This window comes from Chrysochloris asiatica, unplaced genomic scaffold (assembly GCF_000296735.1).
Source record: "Chrysochloris asiatica unplaced genomic scaffold, ChrAsi1.0 scaffold00064, whole genome shotgun sequence".
NCBI lineage: Eukaryota > Metazoa > Chordata > Mammalia > Afrosoricida > Chrysochloridae > Chrysochloris > Chrysochloris asiatica.
Window position 1 is genome coordinate 2570779 of NW_006408582.1, and position 15052 is coordinate 2585830.

At 43.0% G+C, this 15052-nt stretch overlaps 1 protein-coding gene and 1 pseudogene across 1 annotated transcript in view; one reads left to right on the forward strand and one right to left on the reverse strand.

Annotated features, from left to right (window-relative positions):
* Positions 1-15052, forward strand: part of XKR6 (XK, Kell blood group complex subunit-related family, member 6) — a 487454-nt gene that overhangs the window by 231652 nt on the left and 240750 nt on the right. The gene's annotated exons all lie outside the window — the stretch shown is intronic.
* LOC102828801 lies at positions 13246-14560 on the reverse strand (annotated as a pseudogene).

A 15052-nucleotide genomic window follows, 5' to 3' on the forward strand; every position in this document is an offset into this window, starting at 1 on the left:
ACATGGACTGCCAGAGAATAAACAAATCTGTCTTGGAAGAAATACAGCCTGAATGCTCCTTATAAGCCAGCATGATGAGACTTCATTTCATGTATTTTGGACATGTTTTTAGAAGGGACCAGTCCCTGGTTCCTTTTACCTTCCCAGGTTCCAGGCAGGTAATCAGCTGGGAGGACAAAGTTGTCCTCTTTCAGGAAATGGGAAGCCTTTCTATGTTCCTTCTTGAATCAATCATCCTTGATCTCACTTTGCCCAGTGTGTTTAGCAAAATGGAGAATGGAAAGATGCTAGGGAATGAAGGATCTTGTGGGAAATGTAAATTACAGCAATGTAAATAAAGAACTTCCCAGTAAAGGAATAAATAAAAAGCAGGAGGCAGTCTCCTGGGAATAGTAATCAGGCTCAGCTTGATTCTGCCTTCCCTGAGTCTGATGAGAGTGGCAGGATGCCTCCCCAAGGCTGTCTCCATCTATTTTTATTGAAGGAACCACCTCCGTGGTAAGGTTACCTCCTGAGCCACAGAGCAGAGAGCCCTGTGTATCTTGAGGCTGCAACAGGGAGACAGGCAGGGGTTAGAATGTCAGTGTTACGGATTGGATTGTGTCCTACCCACTACACCCCCTTCCCCAACACCCATGGATGTAATCCGATTGGAAAATAAGGATTTTCTTTATAATGTTAGTGAAGTCATATTTGAGTAGGTGTGTTCTAAGCCTAATTATGTCTGAGTGATGTAAAAGTGAGTTGGCACAGGGAAAGACAGACACGGTTTGAAAACTATAGAGACAGACAAGTCAACAAGTCCAGAAACTCCAAGGATTACTGGCTACTAGAAGCTGAAATAGACAAGAAAAGACTTACAACTAGTTTCCTGAGCTTGGATTTCTAGCCTCCTGAATTGTAAGAAAATAACTTACTATTCTTTAAAGCCACTTGTGTGGTATTTTAGTTAGAGCAGCACCAAGACACTAAGATAGAGAAGGTGACGTCCTCTTTGGGGGCACTCATGGGAGGAGCTTATAAGAGAACAAATAACGGAATTAAATAGTATTTAGAGAGTGAAAAGTAAGGAAAACATATTCCTTATTCTCAAGGAATACCCTTGGATGGCACATGGGGAAAAAGTCAGAGGGATGAAGGATGAGCATATTGTTGTTGTGGCAGCTGCTTTTGAGTTGACTCTGAGTCATGGTGACTTTATGTACAACAAAATAACAGTTTCCCTAGTCCTGCACCATCCTCATGGCCAGCCTGGTCAAATCCATCGTTACAGCTATTTGCCATCCATTTCACCAAAGTTCTCTGATTCACCAAACATGATGCCCTCCTCGAGCAGTTGATCTCTCTTGATCACCTGTCCAAAGTAAGTCAGACAATGGGAGACCTAATTTTGGGAAGTAGATCACCAGGCCTTTATTCCTGGAAACTTTGCTAATACATGTCCATCATGGGTGACCCTGTTGGTATTTGAAATACTGATAACATAGCTTCCAGCTTCACAGCAATATACAAGACTACACAAGTTTGATATTGCAGTATATCAAACTGACAGCTGGATAGTAGATAGGGCATGAAGGTGGTGGGGTCAATTTCAATAAACTTGTGGCCTAGCATGGCACTGTAGGATAAACAATGGACCGCTAGGTCATTTTGAACCGCAAGGGTGGTGGTTCAAATTCGTCAGCTGCTCCTTAAAAATCCTATACAGGGGCGCTGTGAGTCGGAAGTGACTCAACGGCACTTAACAATAGCAACACCTTTTGTCATGATGTTATTTATTGGTCCAGTTGTGAGTATTTTTGTTTTCTTTATGCTTAGGTGAAATCTGTACTGAAGGCTGTAGGCTTTGATTTCCAGCAATATTTTAAGTCCTCTTCCCTTCCAGCAAGTAAGGTTGTGTCATCTGCATACCTCAGGTTGCTAATAAGTCTTCCTCCAATGCTGATGCTATGTTCTTCTTCATATAGTCCAGCTTCTCAGAGTATTGCTCAGCATACAGATTGAATAGGTATGGTGCACACCTTATCTCATTTTAAACCATTCAGTATCCCTTGTTCTATTAGGACGACTGCCTTTTGGTCTATGTACAGATTCCTGATGAGCACAATTAAGTGTTCTGGAATACCCAAGCTTCACAATGTTATCTATAGTTTGTATGATTCAGATAGTTGCATGTTTTTATATAGTCAATAAAGCACAAGAAAATATTTTTCTGTTACTCTGTTTTTAGCCAAGATCCATCTGCAGTCAGCAATGATACCCTTCACTTCCCATCATCTTCTGAATTGGGCTTCAATTTCTGGCAACTTCCTGTTGATGTACTGCTGCAACCATTTTTTAACTATATCCAGCAAACTTTTACTTGTATGTGATGTTGATGGCATTGTTAGATGATTTTTGTATTCCATTGGGTAACCTTTCCTTGGAATGGACATTAATATGGATCTCTTCCAATCAGTCGGCCAGGTAGCTGTCTTCCAAATTTCTTGGCAGAGATATTTGTGAGCACATCTAGCACAACATTTCTATTGGAATTCCATCAATTCCTGGTGCCTTATTTTTTGCCAGTGCCTTCAGTGCAGCTTGAACATCTTCCTTCAGTATCATCATTCTTGATCATACACCACCTCTTGAAATGGTTGGACACTGACCAATCCTTTTTGGTACAGTGACTCTCTGTATTCCTTGCATCTTCTTTTGATGCTTCCTGCATCATTCAGCATTTTGCCCATAGAATCCTTCAATACTTCAAGTTGAGACTTAAATATTTACTTCAGTTCTTTCAGCTTGAGAAATGCTTAGAATATTCTTCCCTTTTGGCTTTCTAACTCCAGGTCTTTACTACACATTTCAGTGTAATACTTGACTTTGTTTACTCTGGCTGCCCTTTGAGATTTTCTTCTCATCTCTTTCACTTCATCATTTCTTCCAGTCATTCTATGTTCAAGAACAAGTTTCAGAGTCTCTTATGACATCCATTTTGGTCTTTTCTTCCTTTAGTGTCTTTTTAATAACCTATTTTCTTCCCCTATGATGTTTTTAATGTCATCCCACAACTTCCCCTGGTCTTTGGTCATTGATGTCTAATTGTTCTGAAAATGATGTCTAAATTTTGGTGAGATATATTCAAGCTCATATTTTGGCTCTCATGAAGTTGTTTTAATTTTCTTCAGCCTCAGCTTGAATTTGTGTGTGAGCAATTGTTCTACAGTCAGCCCTTGGCCTTGTTTAGTCTAACGATATTAAGCTTCTATACCATATCTTTCCACAGATGCTGTCAATTTGATTTCTGTGTATTCCATCTGGTGAGCTCCACATGTATAGTTGCCTTTTATGTAGTTAAAAAAAGTTATTTGCAATGAAGAAGTCATTGGTCCTGAAAAATTCTATCATGTGATCTCCAGCATTGTTTCTATCACCAAGGCCATATTTTGCAACTATCTATTCTTCCTCTTTGTTTCCAACTTTTGCATTCCAATCATCAGTAATTATCAATGCATCTTGATTGCATGTTTGATCAATTTCAGACTGAAGAAGTTGGTAGAATTCCTTAATTTCATCATCACTGGCTTTAATGGTTTGTGCATAAATTTGAATAATAGTGATATTAACTGGTATTTCTTGTAGGCGTATGAATTTAACCTATCACAGACAGCATTGTACTTCAAGGGTCTTGAAATATTACAATGGGTTTTGAAATGCTCTTTTTGACGATCAATGCCATGCCATTTCTCTTTAATTTGTAGTTCTCAGTACAGTAAACCGTACTATTGTTGATTCAGGATGATCAATAGCAAATCATTTCATCTCACTAATTCCTAGAATATTTATCATTATGTGTTCCATTTCTTATTTGACAACTTCCCAGTTTTTTTAGAACCATTCTTCATACGGCCCATGTTCCAATTATTATTGAATGTCTGCAGCTGTTTCTTCTCATTTTGAATCTTGCCCCATCAGCAAATGGAGGTTCCAAAAGCTTTGCTCCATCCACATAATTAAAATCAACTCTAGTTTGAGGAGGCAGCTCTTCCCCTGTTGTATTTTGCCTTCTAGCCTGAGGGGCTCATCTTCCAGCATTATATCTGACAATATTCTGTAGCTATTCGTAAGGTTTTCAGTGGCTTAACCATTCATAAGTGGTCTGCTTCCCCATCTTCCTAGACCATCTTAGTCTGGAAGATCCACTGAAGTCTGCCCACCATGGGTGACCCTGCTGGTATTTAAAATACAGATGACAAAGCTTCCAGCATCAACACACTAACCACTACAGTAGGACAAACTGACAAATGAATAGTGGGCACTCATATATAAGTAGTTATATGTGTAAAAAGTCCCCCTTTCCCAACTGCGGCTTCCTTGGGCAGTGCACCACCTGAACAGCTGTACATGTGCCTTGCCTAAGGCACACAGCCAATGTACTAGGTTTCCAACTCAGATCCATAGCTTCTAGTGACCTAGTGTAGTGCTGTAGGGTAAGTACTGAGCTACAAGGTCGGTTTCAACCTCAAGGTTAGTAGTTCTAACCCACCAGCTGCTCCTTGGAAACCCTATACAGGATCACTATGAGTCAGAACTGACTCAATGGCTCTTAACAAGTGGCTGTCAGTAGTGAGTAAGTGGTGAAGACTAACTCTCTTGAGCTGTCTTTCTCCTCCTCTGGTAGCATAGTGGTTACGAATCAGACTGCTAACCACAAGGTCAACAGTTTGAAATTACCAGCTGTTGCACAGAAGAAAGATGAAGCTTTCTGCTCCTGTAAAGATTTACAGCCTTGGAAACCCTGAACAGGGTCGCTATGAGTTGGAACCAACTCCATGGCACATAACCAACCAACCAACAAGTCCTGTTCAGCATTCACTGCCCCAATGTGGTTTGCCTTGGGCCAATGGGGAAGGCTCAGAGGAAAGAAGGCAATGTGACTTTCTTCATGATTTTCTCCTTTCTAGAGAAAGAAAACAGTTTAATTCCCTTAAGCTGCTAACTTTATTTAAGCACCAACTGTGCTACCCCACAAGTAACCATAACATTCTGTGTTCTTGGGAATTACTGTGATTCTCCACCCACCATTCCCCATATTTTATTTCTCATAAAATAGTTTTGTCACAACATTAAAGGGAATATAAAGAAGCAAAAATAATCTACTATGATCCCATCTTTGTAGCACAGTGGTTCTTCCCATTTTCCCATGTTTCCTTCTGGTGCTCACCCATTGTGCACATTTTGTGGGTGGTTGAAACACATGCACACACCTTTAAAATCTTTGAGTAGTTCTATAAAATAGAAGACCTAGAAAGGTTCTCCCCACTAAGGTAGAAGTCCTGGTGTGGAATGGTAAAACAAGTACTGGATTGCTAACTACAAGGGCAGTGGTTCAAACTCACCAGCCACTCCTCAGAAACCCTATACAGTGTGGCTATGAGTCAGAACTGACTCGACAGCAATGAACAACAACAACAACAAAGTAGGGTAGGATGTTACTTCCTCTTTTTTCCAAGGTAAAAGTGGGATGTTTGTTGAAGGAAACAAAAAGGGAAGAGTGGAGTTTGTGGGCTGGGAGATATTTTTGTTTATCCACAAGGCAGTGCGAGTGAGTCTTGGACCCCATGGGAATTCTCAGGAACAGAAGACTAGAAACAGACTTGATCAATGAAAGTTGTTTCCAGTGGAACTGGTGGAACAAGCCATTGATAAATTCCTCTATGCCCAGTCAATGTGAGCACCTCTATACCATAGAGGTTTCTGAGAGCTGGAGGAGTTGGGTAGAAGGGAGGGCAGCATCTACTGGGAGAAAGGTGACTCAGACCAGGCGGGCCCTTCCTGGGCTCCCTCCCACACATGAACCATTTATAGCCTTCTCTGTCTGCGTATGAGAAGAGGTTCAGCTTCCCCAGAGTGAGCAACTTTCTTTCTAATTAGTGCTAGGAGGATTAAGAATTGATCTCTTCTCATGATTGATTGATTCACCTAGTCTAGCTGTGGTGAGGGGTGGGACACTCATTGGAGAAGAGAGGGCTAAGTGTGCAGGGCTGGGATCTCAGGGTTATATGATGCAGCTGGAGGAGACTTTGGAGTTGAAATAAGCTTAGCCCTATCTTTTTTTCTTTTCTTAAATAGCTGAGGACAGTGAGCTTGGCAGGGGAAATGATATGTCCAAGATGCTACACTGCACCAAAGTTGAGAACAGGGGTATCCCGGGCTGTGCCTTTGCGGGTATTATGGATCGAATTGTGTACTGAAATCCTAACCCCTGTACTTGTAAATATGGCCTTGTTTGGAAATAGGGTTTTTTTCTTTTATGTTAATGAGGTTATTATAACAGCATAATCATTTCTGAGGCATACAAAGAGCAGAATAAGCACAGAGACATGCAGAGGGAAGACACCACATGAATATAGACACACATGGTACACGCATCTACAAACTGAAAAACCCAAAGGATTGCTAAAAGAGACCAAGAAGGACCTTTCTCTAGAGCACAGCCTGGATTTGAACTTGTAGCTTTATGGATTGTGTGGAATAAATTTCTGTTCTTTAAAGTTGCCTCCTTGTGGTATTTCCGCTATGATAGCATTAGGTCACTAAAACAGTGGCCATCCCAGGTCCTACCATGCGTGTGTGGCCTGGCAAGTGAAGGACAAACTGGATGGACTTCAACCCCCTGCTTCCTAGGCTGAACACACAAGACTTCTGACTCTCATTCTCAGATCTTCCTCCACCTTGACTTAACAGCCCCTTCACACCATGTCTGCTGCTTATGAAAAGATGAGACAAGCCATTCCCTACCTCAGTCTAGGCCATGAGGATTGACCCAAAATGTCACTGAGGGAGACTCAGAGTGGAATGGCCATTTTATCTGTGGAAGCTGAGTCCTATGGACCTGTGACTAAGGTGGGAGTCCTCAGGGGTGTTGGTAGGAGAGGGGCAGACAGTTTGCAGGAGGTAAGGTGGTAGATCTCCATTATCAGGGGAGAATGCAGAGTCAGATCCTCTCAGAGGTTGGGAGCTGGCAGCTCTCTAGGAAGGAGGGGCAAGAGGGAGGATGTACAGGGAAGAGTTTGCCACTGGAGGAGCTCCACACAGTCCTTGTTGCTTCTAGTGATGCGAGCACAATGTTTTGAAAAGGCTTTACTTTAACAAGACAAGAGCATTTGTTCATTTTTCTCGAACTGCATCTGGAATATCCTTTATAGTATAAACAAGGTGTCTGGGCGATTGGGTCATGAGTTGACTTCTCACCCTCTCTCCTGCCTTCACACCATCTCCATCTCCCTCCATGTTCTTTCACACCTGTCAGCTACTTCTGCTCTTCTCTGTGTCACTGGGTCTCAAACTCCTTGATTTACTGGATTTGGGGTCAAAGCAGCCACCCTCCATAACTTTCATGCAGTGGGTGTGGAGTGCAAAGAACAGAGTCAGACAGACATAAATTAAAGCCTTTCATCTGCTGCATCAGAGCTATGTGTTCCTAGGCAAGTTACATAACTTATCTGGGCCTCAATTCCCTCATCTGAAAAATGGGAATCATGGTTTTCCCAGTGTTATTATCTGGATTGAACGGGGCAAGTAAAATGAATCCTGGCCACAAATGGCAAACCCAGTCTGGAGACAGACACAGAGCAGGTCTCACCGCAATTCTTCTCTGGCAAAGGGGACTGGACTTTGGAGATAAGGATATAAGCCACACTGTTTCAGACCTCTGGCCTTTTCCATCATCTTCATGATCTGACCTGACGATTCAGCTTAGGCATAACCTTCCCTGCCTCTCAGGCTCTATGCTTCTCATTGCCCATGCTTCCCTATATTGTCACCTTCGTCATGCCTACAAGACAGAGATTATATCCCACTTATGAGATTGTGCTGCAGTGAAAGTTCTGTTGATATGACTGCCTCCTTCACCTCTTTGCTCTCCTTGGGGGTTGGGACTATCTTGATATCCTCAGCATTGTCCTGAGCTCAGTACAGAATGAAAATCATAGTCCTTATCCTCAAGTAACTCAGCATAGAGGTGCAGGAAGATATGAATTCAACTTCATAGCTATCTACCAAGTGTCTACTACATGCCACAGAATCCCTGGGGGGCACAAATAGTTAATGCATTTCATGGCTGAATGAAAATTTAGAGATTCAAGTGCAACTAAAGGTGCCTTGGGTAGAAAGACCTAGAGATATCCTTTCAAAAGGCAACAGCCTTTAAAAACCCTATGGAGCACTATCCTACTCTGACCCGCTTGAGGTACCCATGAGTCAGAATCAACTCCATGGCAAGTGGTTTATTGTGTGCCACCTTGTGTTAGCTGTTGCAGGTCCCCTCCAGCCCCTGTGTGTGTAATTTCAACCCATTTGTAAAATACAATGTTGTGAATGCTAATGGAGGTATTTTGAGAGCACAAATAGTAGACAGATGCCTGAGGGAAGTATTCAGGGAGGAAGTGATAGCAGAGCCAAGTCTTGGGGCACTATTGGAAGTTCACCAGGAGACTGGAACTTCCAGACAGAGGAACTAGCACTGCCAAGTTATAGAGGCATGAAAGAATGGGAATGCGAGTGTGATTTGGGTTGTGTTTGTGAAAGCTAACTCTGGCCTGGTGAGGAGGTGGTTGGAAGGAAGTCAGGCAAGAGAGATCAGACAAGGAGTGTGTAAGAGTTTTCACAGCATTCTCCATGGCTTTCTCACCTGTTCCCTACCCCTCCAGCTTGGAAGGCCAGGATGTCAGCTGTTAGGTGGTGTCTGTCTGGAACAATTTCTAATATTGGACTGGATGTAAGAGTTCAGGTCCCATGGACAGAAAAAATCAGCATTGACCTATCTGAGCTTCAATTTCTTCATCTGGAAAATGGGTATGCTCAGGAGCTTTGTCCACCTTCTGGACATGTTGAGAGAATGAAATGACAAGGTTTGTACGGTGTGCCTTCCACATGTAGGGATAACACTGCCATTCAACTGTGCATGGATCCAGTCAGTAGTGTATTGCACCAAGGGCTTGGGGGAGGCATCCACATCCATTTGCTGCAGAGTTATTTTGGGGGCACTATCTCAAAGCCTGGTTGTGAACCTCGTGGTCAGCAGCTCAAATCCTCCAGGTCCTCTACGTGAGAGAGATGAGGCTTTCCGCAACTTGCAGTTTCGTTCTGCTGTGCATGGAGTCGCTATGAGTCGGTTCCAACTCGATGGCACCTGACAACAACAACAACATCTCAAAGCCACCCTCTGGTAGTATAGTTGTTATGAATTGGATTGTGAACCTCAAGGTGAGCAGTTCAAAACTACCAGCTGTTCCATGGGAGAAAGATGAGACTTTCTCCTCCTGTAAAGATTTACAGCCTCAGAAACCCTGCACAGGGTCGCTATGAGTCGGAACCGACTCCACAGCACATAACCACCAGCACCATCTCAAATCCAAGGATCCCTAGTGGTGCATAGATTAAAATATCCAACTGTTAAACAAAAGGTTGGTGGTTTGAACCAACAGCTGCTCCATGGGAGAAAGATGGGGCAGTTTGCTCCCATAAATATTTACATTCTTGGAAACCAAATGGGACAGCTTTACTGTCTTCTAGGGTCACTGTGAATTGGAATGTACTCTATAATAGGGAGCATTAAAAAAAAAAATTTCCAAATCCATTGTTTCTTAATGTTCACCCCAGTCTGAGCCCTTGACAAGTGTCCCATTATTTTCCACCAGACTCTAGAAGCTCTTCCTCCAACCTGCTCTGTAGCCACCAGAAGGATTTCTTTCCAAAGCTGCTTTCAATCCAGTTTAAGACACTGCAGTGATCAAATACAAATTCCTCAGCCTGCCCTCTGCTATCAAACATTGTCAGTTCTTCCTGCTCATTCTCATCCCTACTATGTATGTGTTCTCTAGTCACCTCCCTGCAAGACAGAGCCTCCAGCTCACCCATCAAGCTCAACATTCTTCTTCTCCATTTGTACAGCCTCCCCAGGTGTGAGTGTATTCCAGCTCATCTGAAGTCCTATAAGTCCTCCCTCTGACCATCCACAGACCTTCCCCATGGCCCTGAAAGTGACCTTGACCTTGTCCCATAGCTGTCATCTTATTCTCCCTAATTCAATTTCTTATGTTGTTGTTGTTTGCCATAGAGTTGGTTCTGACCCATAATGGCTCTAAATAGGGTTTCCAAGGAGAGGCTGGTGAGCATGAACTGCTGACCTTGGAGTTCAAACTGAGTTTGCATCAGTACTCCAATTTCTTATGTTGTTGTTGTTAAGTGCTGTCGAGTCGGTTCTGACCTATAGCGACCCTCTAGAGGGTTTCCAAGGAGTGACTGGTGAGCTTGAACCACCAACCTTGCAGTTCAAACTGACTTTGTAGTCTAGCTAGTGCATTAACCCACAGCCTTTTTCAATATGGCACGTTCCCACTCTTTTCACTGCATTGTTAAGAACAAGATCAGAATGCTTGCAAATACCCTCCTGGTTAATTGTCAGACTCCCTCTGAGTTGTAGGCAGAGGTTCCCATTCATGCTCTGGATGATCACTTCCTCCCAAGGACTGTATCACCTTGTGCCATTTTCATTAGCTATCTGTCCCTCTTTGTTTGCTATTTATCCTAAGTTGAGTTCTTGCCTATTCTTCCTTCTTATCCTATCCCCAAAGGAAGCCTCAGCGTCGATCCAGTTGACACATGCAGTCTTATGCAGCTCTATATATGTGTACCATGCATTGTGGTAGTTGTTAGCTGCCATCTTAAGTCCTAGACACAAATGGAATGAAATGCTGTCCAGTCCTGCTCCAGCTTAATTATCAGTTGTGAGTTAGACCATTATGAGCCAAAGGGTTTTCATTGGTTGGTTTATGGAAGTAGATGATTGGGCCTTTCTTGTTAGTCTGTCTTTGTCTAGAAGCTCCACTGAAACCTATACAGCATCATAGTAACACTGACATATGAGTGTTGGCTGTGCATAAGTTACCTTGGCTAGGAATTGAACCCAGGTCTTATGTGTGGAAGATGAAGATTCTGTCACTGAACCATCACTATTTCCACTAACGTGTGGATAATCCAGGTCCAAAGGCTTTAATCACTGCCCTCCTTGAAAAACAAGGAAGCTGTAAGCTATCACATAACATGGATGAACCTTGAGGACATTATGTTGAGTGAAATTAGTCAGTCACAAAAGGAGAAATACTGCTTAGGGCCACTATTGTAAAAGACTAAGAAAAAGAATCCATACTAAAGGTATGGGGGGGGGGAGTTCTTTGCTGGTTACTGGGATGTGGAGGATGGGGTGAGTGGAGGGAGGGGAAGGTGAAGTACAAGGTAGGGAATAGACACAGGATAGTTTGGGTGCTGGGGAGGGGGGCAATACACAAGAATGGGGAGGGGAATGGAAGAACAAGGCAGATGGGAGAACAATTAGGTAGGTTTGCATGGGCTAAATGGGACAGAGGTAAATAATGATGTATGCACAACCTTGGAACAACAGGGCTCTGGGATACAGGGATTGAGACATGGTTGGAATGTGTAAAAGTGGGGAAATAATGTTAAGATACTTGGCTGTCTTTTGAATCTTGGTTTCCCTTACATACCATTATAATATAGACACATGATGATGAGAGAAAGGAATAGCCAGAAATATCATCATAGAAAGCTTGTAAGTGCATCTTCTGCCTCTAACTGACTGGAATACCTAAAATGGGGCTACAATGTGCCCAGTGAAGGAGGCTTCCTGTGGAGCCTCTGCATTGCATAAGACCATAGGTGTAATCCTGAACCTCATCCAGAATCTTCTGAGGTGGAAAATTTCCACTTGAAAGGACAAACAGACCAGCCTGGAGCGGCTAGAAGAAGAGAAGATACTTCTTGAAAGAAAAACCAACAGGAAAAATACAAAACTATAATGGCAGTCCGACTGACTACTTTAAGAACAAGCAAGTTGCTCATCCAGGAGACATCAAGGAAGTGATCGGGTCCCCTCAGGGCAAACCCCCTTCCAAGACTAAGACTCAGTGGGAATACACAAGCACACATGCACTCTGACTGGTGACCAAGTTGGTCACCAATAAGGGGAAGTAAGGGAAAAACAGCAGTGAAGCTGTGAGCTAAGCCCTACCACATTCAATAGACACCCATGAACCCAGGTGGAGACCTGGTTGGCCAGCAGTATGGCAAGACCTGGGAATTCCTGGGTCCAGAGTCAGTGACATAGCCACAGAAGACTAGAGTGGAGAGTAAAGTGTCCAGCTGATAAGAAGAGAGGGTGTAGGCACAAGAACACCCACACTTGCAGATAATACCCACCTGACCTGGCTTCAATGGCTGGATGATCAGAACTCAACTAGAAGAAGAAAGAAGAGGAAAAAATAGACATCTGATACAATTTGATGATCTTGACCTACACCTATGGATGCAGTAGCTCAAAAGAGGGAACAAATGCTTACAACAAGAATCATTCCCACCCCCTTTATACACAGAATAGACAGGGATGGGCAACTTGGACATTGGCTACCCAAAGTAGCAGGGTGGGGGGACTACAAAGGCAAGAAGTGACTGGCTTACAAGCTTTCAAGAGGGAGCCTAGATCCAGAGGGTGTGGAGGAAGGTAGAATCTCTACTGAGTAGTATCCAATCTGTCTGGGCAGGATGGATGAAAGGAGATGGGGATAGCACTCATGTGGCACAATAGTGAATAATTGCTATCAGGACTGACTGTGAGGGTTGGAAATGTAAAAGTGATGTTTTGTAGCAAAAGGAGGGGAGAGATTGACTTTACAGTCCAGGAGTAGAGGTCCCTGGGACCATTAAAGGAGAAGAGTGGAGTGCGGGACCCTACCCAGAGAAACAGTGATAACAGAAATGGAGGCAGAGACGATGACGTGGAGAAATGGAGTGACTGGGGACTGTAGACCCAGAGAGGGAGAGGGGCTGGGTGCTGATGACCAAGGGGCAGGTTTTCAGGGTATACCCTTCAGTTGGTTGGTGATGCATGGAGGGGATTGTAACCATGGCAATGAAATAATGTACGATAGGATGACTGTATAGCTAATGTTCTCCCATAATTCACAATAAAACATTAAAAGAAAAAAAAAAAAACACTGCCTTTTCTACCCTCTTATCAGCCCCGTCTTCTCCTCCAACATCCTTTCTTTCCTTATCTCACGTTTTAGACCTCAACTCTAAAGTTGACTCCTCCAAGAGGCTTTTTAAAACCTCTCTCCCTCTTGTACGCTATTATTTTGACCTTTTTTTTTTTTAAATCAATAGGGTTTATTGAGTTGTGCCTTAGTATACATGGGGTTTGCCCATGGTGTTCTTGTTGAACAAAGCCTAGACATTCTGCCTATTCTTCTTTAGTAGTGAAACCAAAAAGTTGTCAGCCAAGTGAATGTTGTAAATGAGTTCATCATCTGTCACCTTCTCCTCGCCAACAGTCATTGCCAGACATAGCATCTTCTTCATCTGGAACTTAATGGTGGACTTAACCTCATTTACATTAACCACCATATTTTCATTGTGGGTAAGCAGGGAAGGGAATTTGCCACCCTTATTCAGGCCTGGTCCAAGGATCCTTGGGATTTGTTTGATTGGGGACTCAGATGCCAAAAACGCATCATACATCTTGGCCAGCTTTTTTTCTTTTTTATAGTTTTTATTGTGAATTAAGTGATAGTTTACATGGGAGAACATTGGTTTTATACCATCTTTCACTGCAATGATTACAATCTCCTCCGTGCATCATCATTCAACAATAGTTGCTTCTATTTCCATGTTTGTTTGTGGTTTTTGTTGGGGGGGGGATTGTGGGGGGAGGAATGTAAACAAAAGCATTCAGGAATATATAATAACTCTGAAAGGCACATTCTTCAAGCCTGCCCCCTGGCTGCCAGCACTCAATCTTTCTCTTTCCATGACTCTAGAGTCCTCAGCTGCTCCCTGTCTTCATGTCCTCATTTCTGCCTCCATCTTTGGTGTTGCTGCTTCTCTGGATAGGGTCCTGCATTCTGCTTGTGCTGTCCTCCTTTGATGGTCCTAGGGTTCTCTGTTTCTGGACTGTAAGATTAACTGCTCCCCCATTTTTGTTACAAAACTTCTACCTTTATAGTTGTGACAGTCGCAATTAGTCAATAACAATTACTCACTATTGAATCATAAGAATCTTATTCTCATCTCTTTTCACCAGACCCGTCTAGATAATAGGAAAACTATTCAGTGGGGACTCTAATAAATATGGAATGCTTAACCAATTTGAGTGCCATCCTTGCACAGAGACTATGCTAATCTTTGTATCGTTCCAATTTTAATATATGTGCTGCTGAAGCGAGCATTTGGCCAGCTTTTTGACCAGCGTCTTATTCCTGTTGAGTTTCTTGAGTGCCTTGATGTCTGTGTGAGGGATATCCACAGCCTTTGCTTCATCACACTGATGCTGGTCCCCAAGGATGGTGCCCCAGAAGCGTTTATCCTTCTGAGGGTCATAGTTTTCCAAGCTGATCTGCAACTCCACTGTTTCCAAAAACTTCCAGCGCTTGCACTGGTTGTGGTGCAGGACTTCCTGCAATGCCTCGTAGAGGGTGTCACCAAAGACTTCGCTGTTCATGGTGCCTAGCACTGAAGTCATCAGAAAAGACTGCTTTGATCCATTTTTGACCTTCATAATAATTATCCAAATCGAAAGTGGTCTTGCTTATCTTATCATCTGTCTCCCCACCAAAGTGCATGTATTGTGAGGACAAGGTCTTTGCCATGGACATCATTACGTCCCCTGTGCACATACAGTGCACATAGTAATGCAGATGCTAAAAGAGTGACTCTAAAAGCAGGAAGCCCAGGTTCTGGTCCATTGTTGGTTGGATGACATGATTTGGGGGGATCCTTCCTCCCAGATGTGCTGACTTGCTTTAATCCTTAATTCCTCTTATTTCATTTTCCTCATTGTACCTAAGAACTAGCACATTCTATTTTCTTGTGGTTAATATAACATGGGTCACTACCTCTCTCTTCATTCATTAATTTGAAAATTATGGAGCACTCAGTGACAGATACTGGGAGTACAATGAAGATACACTGTCACTGCCTTCGTGTTTTCACC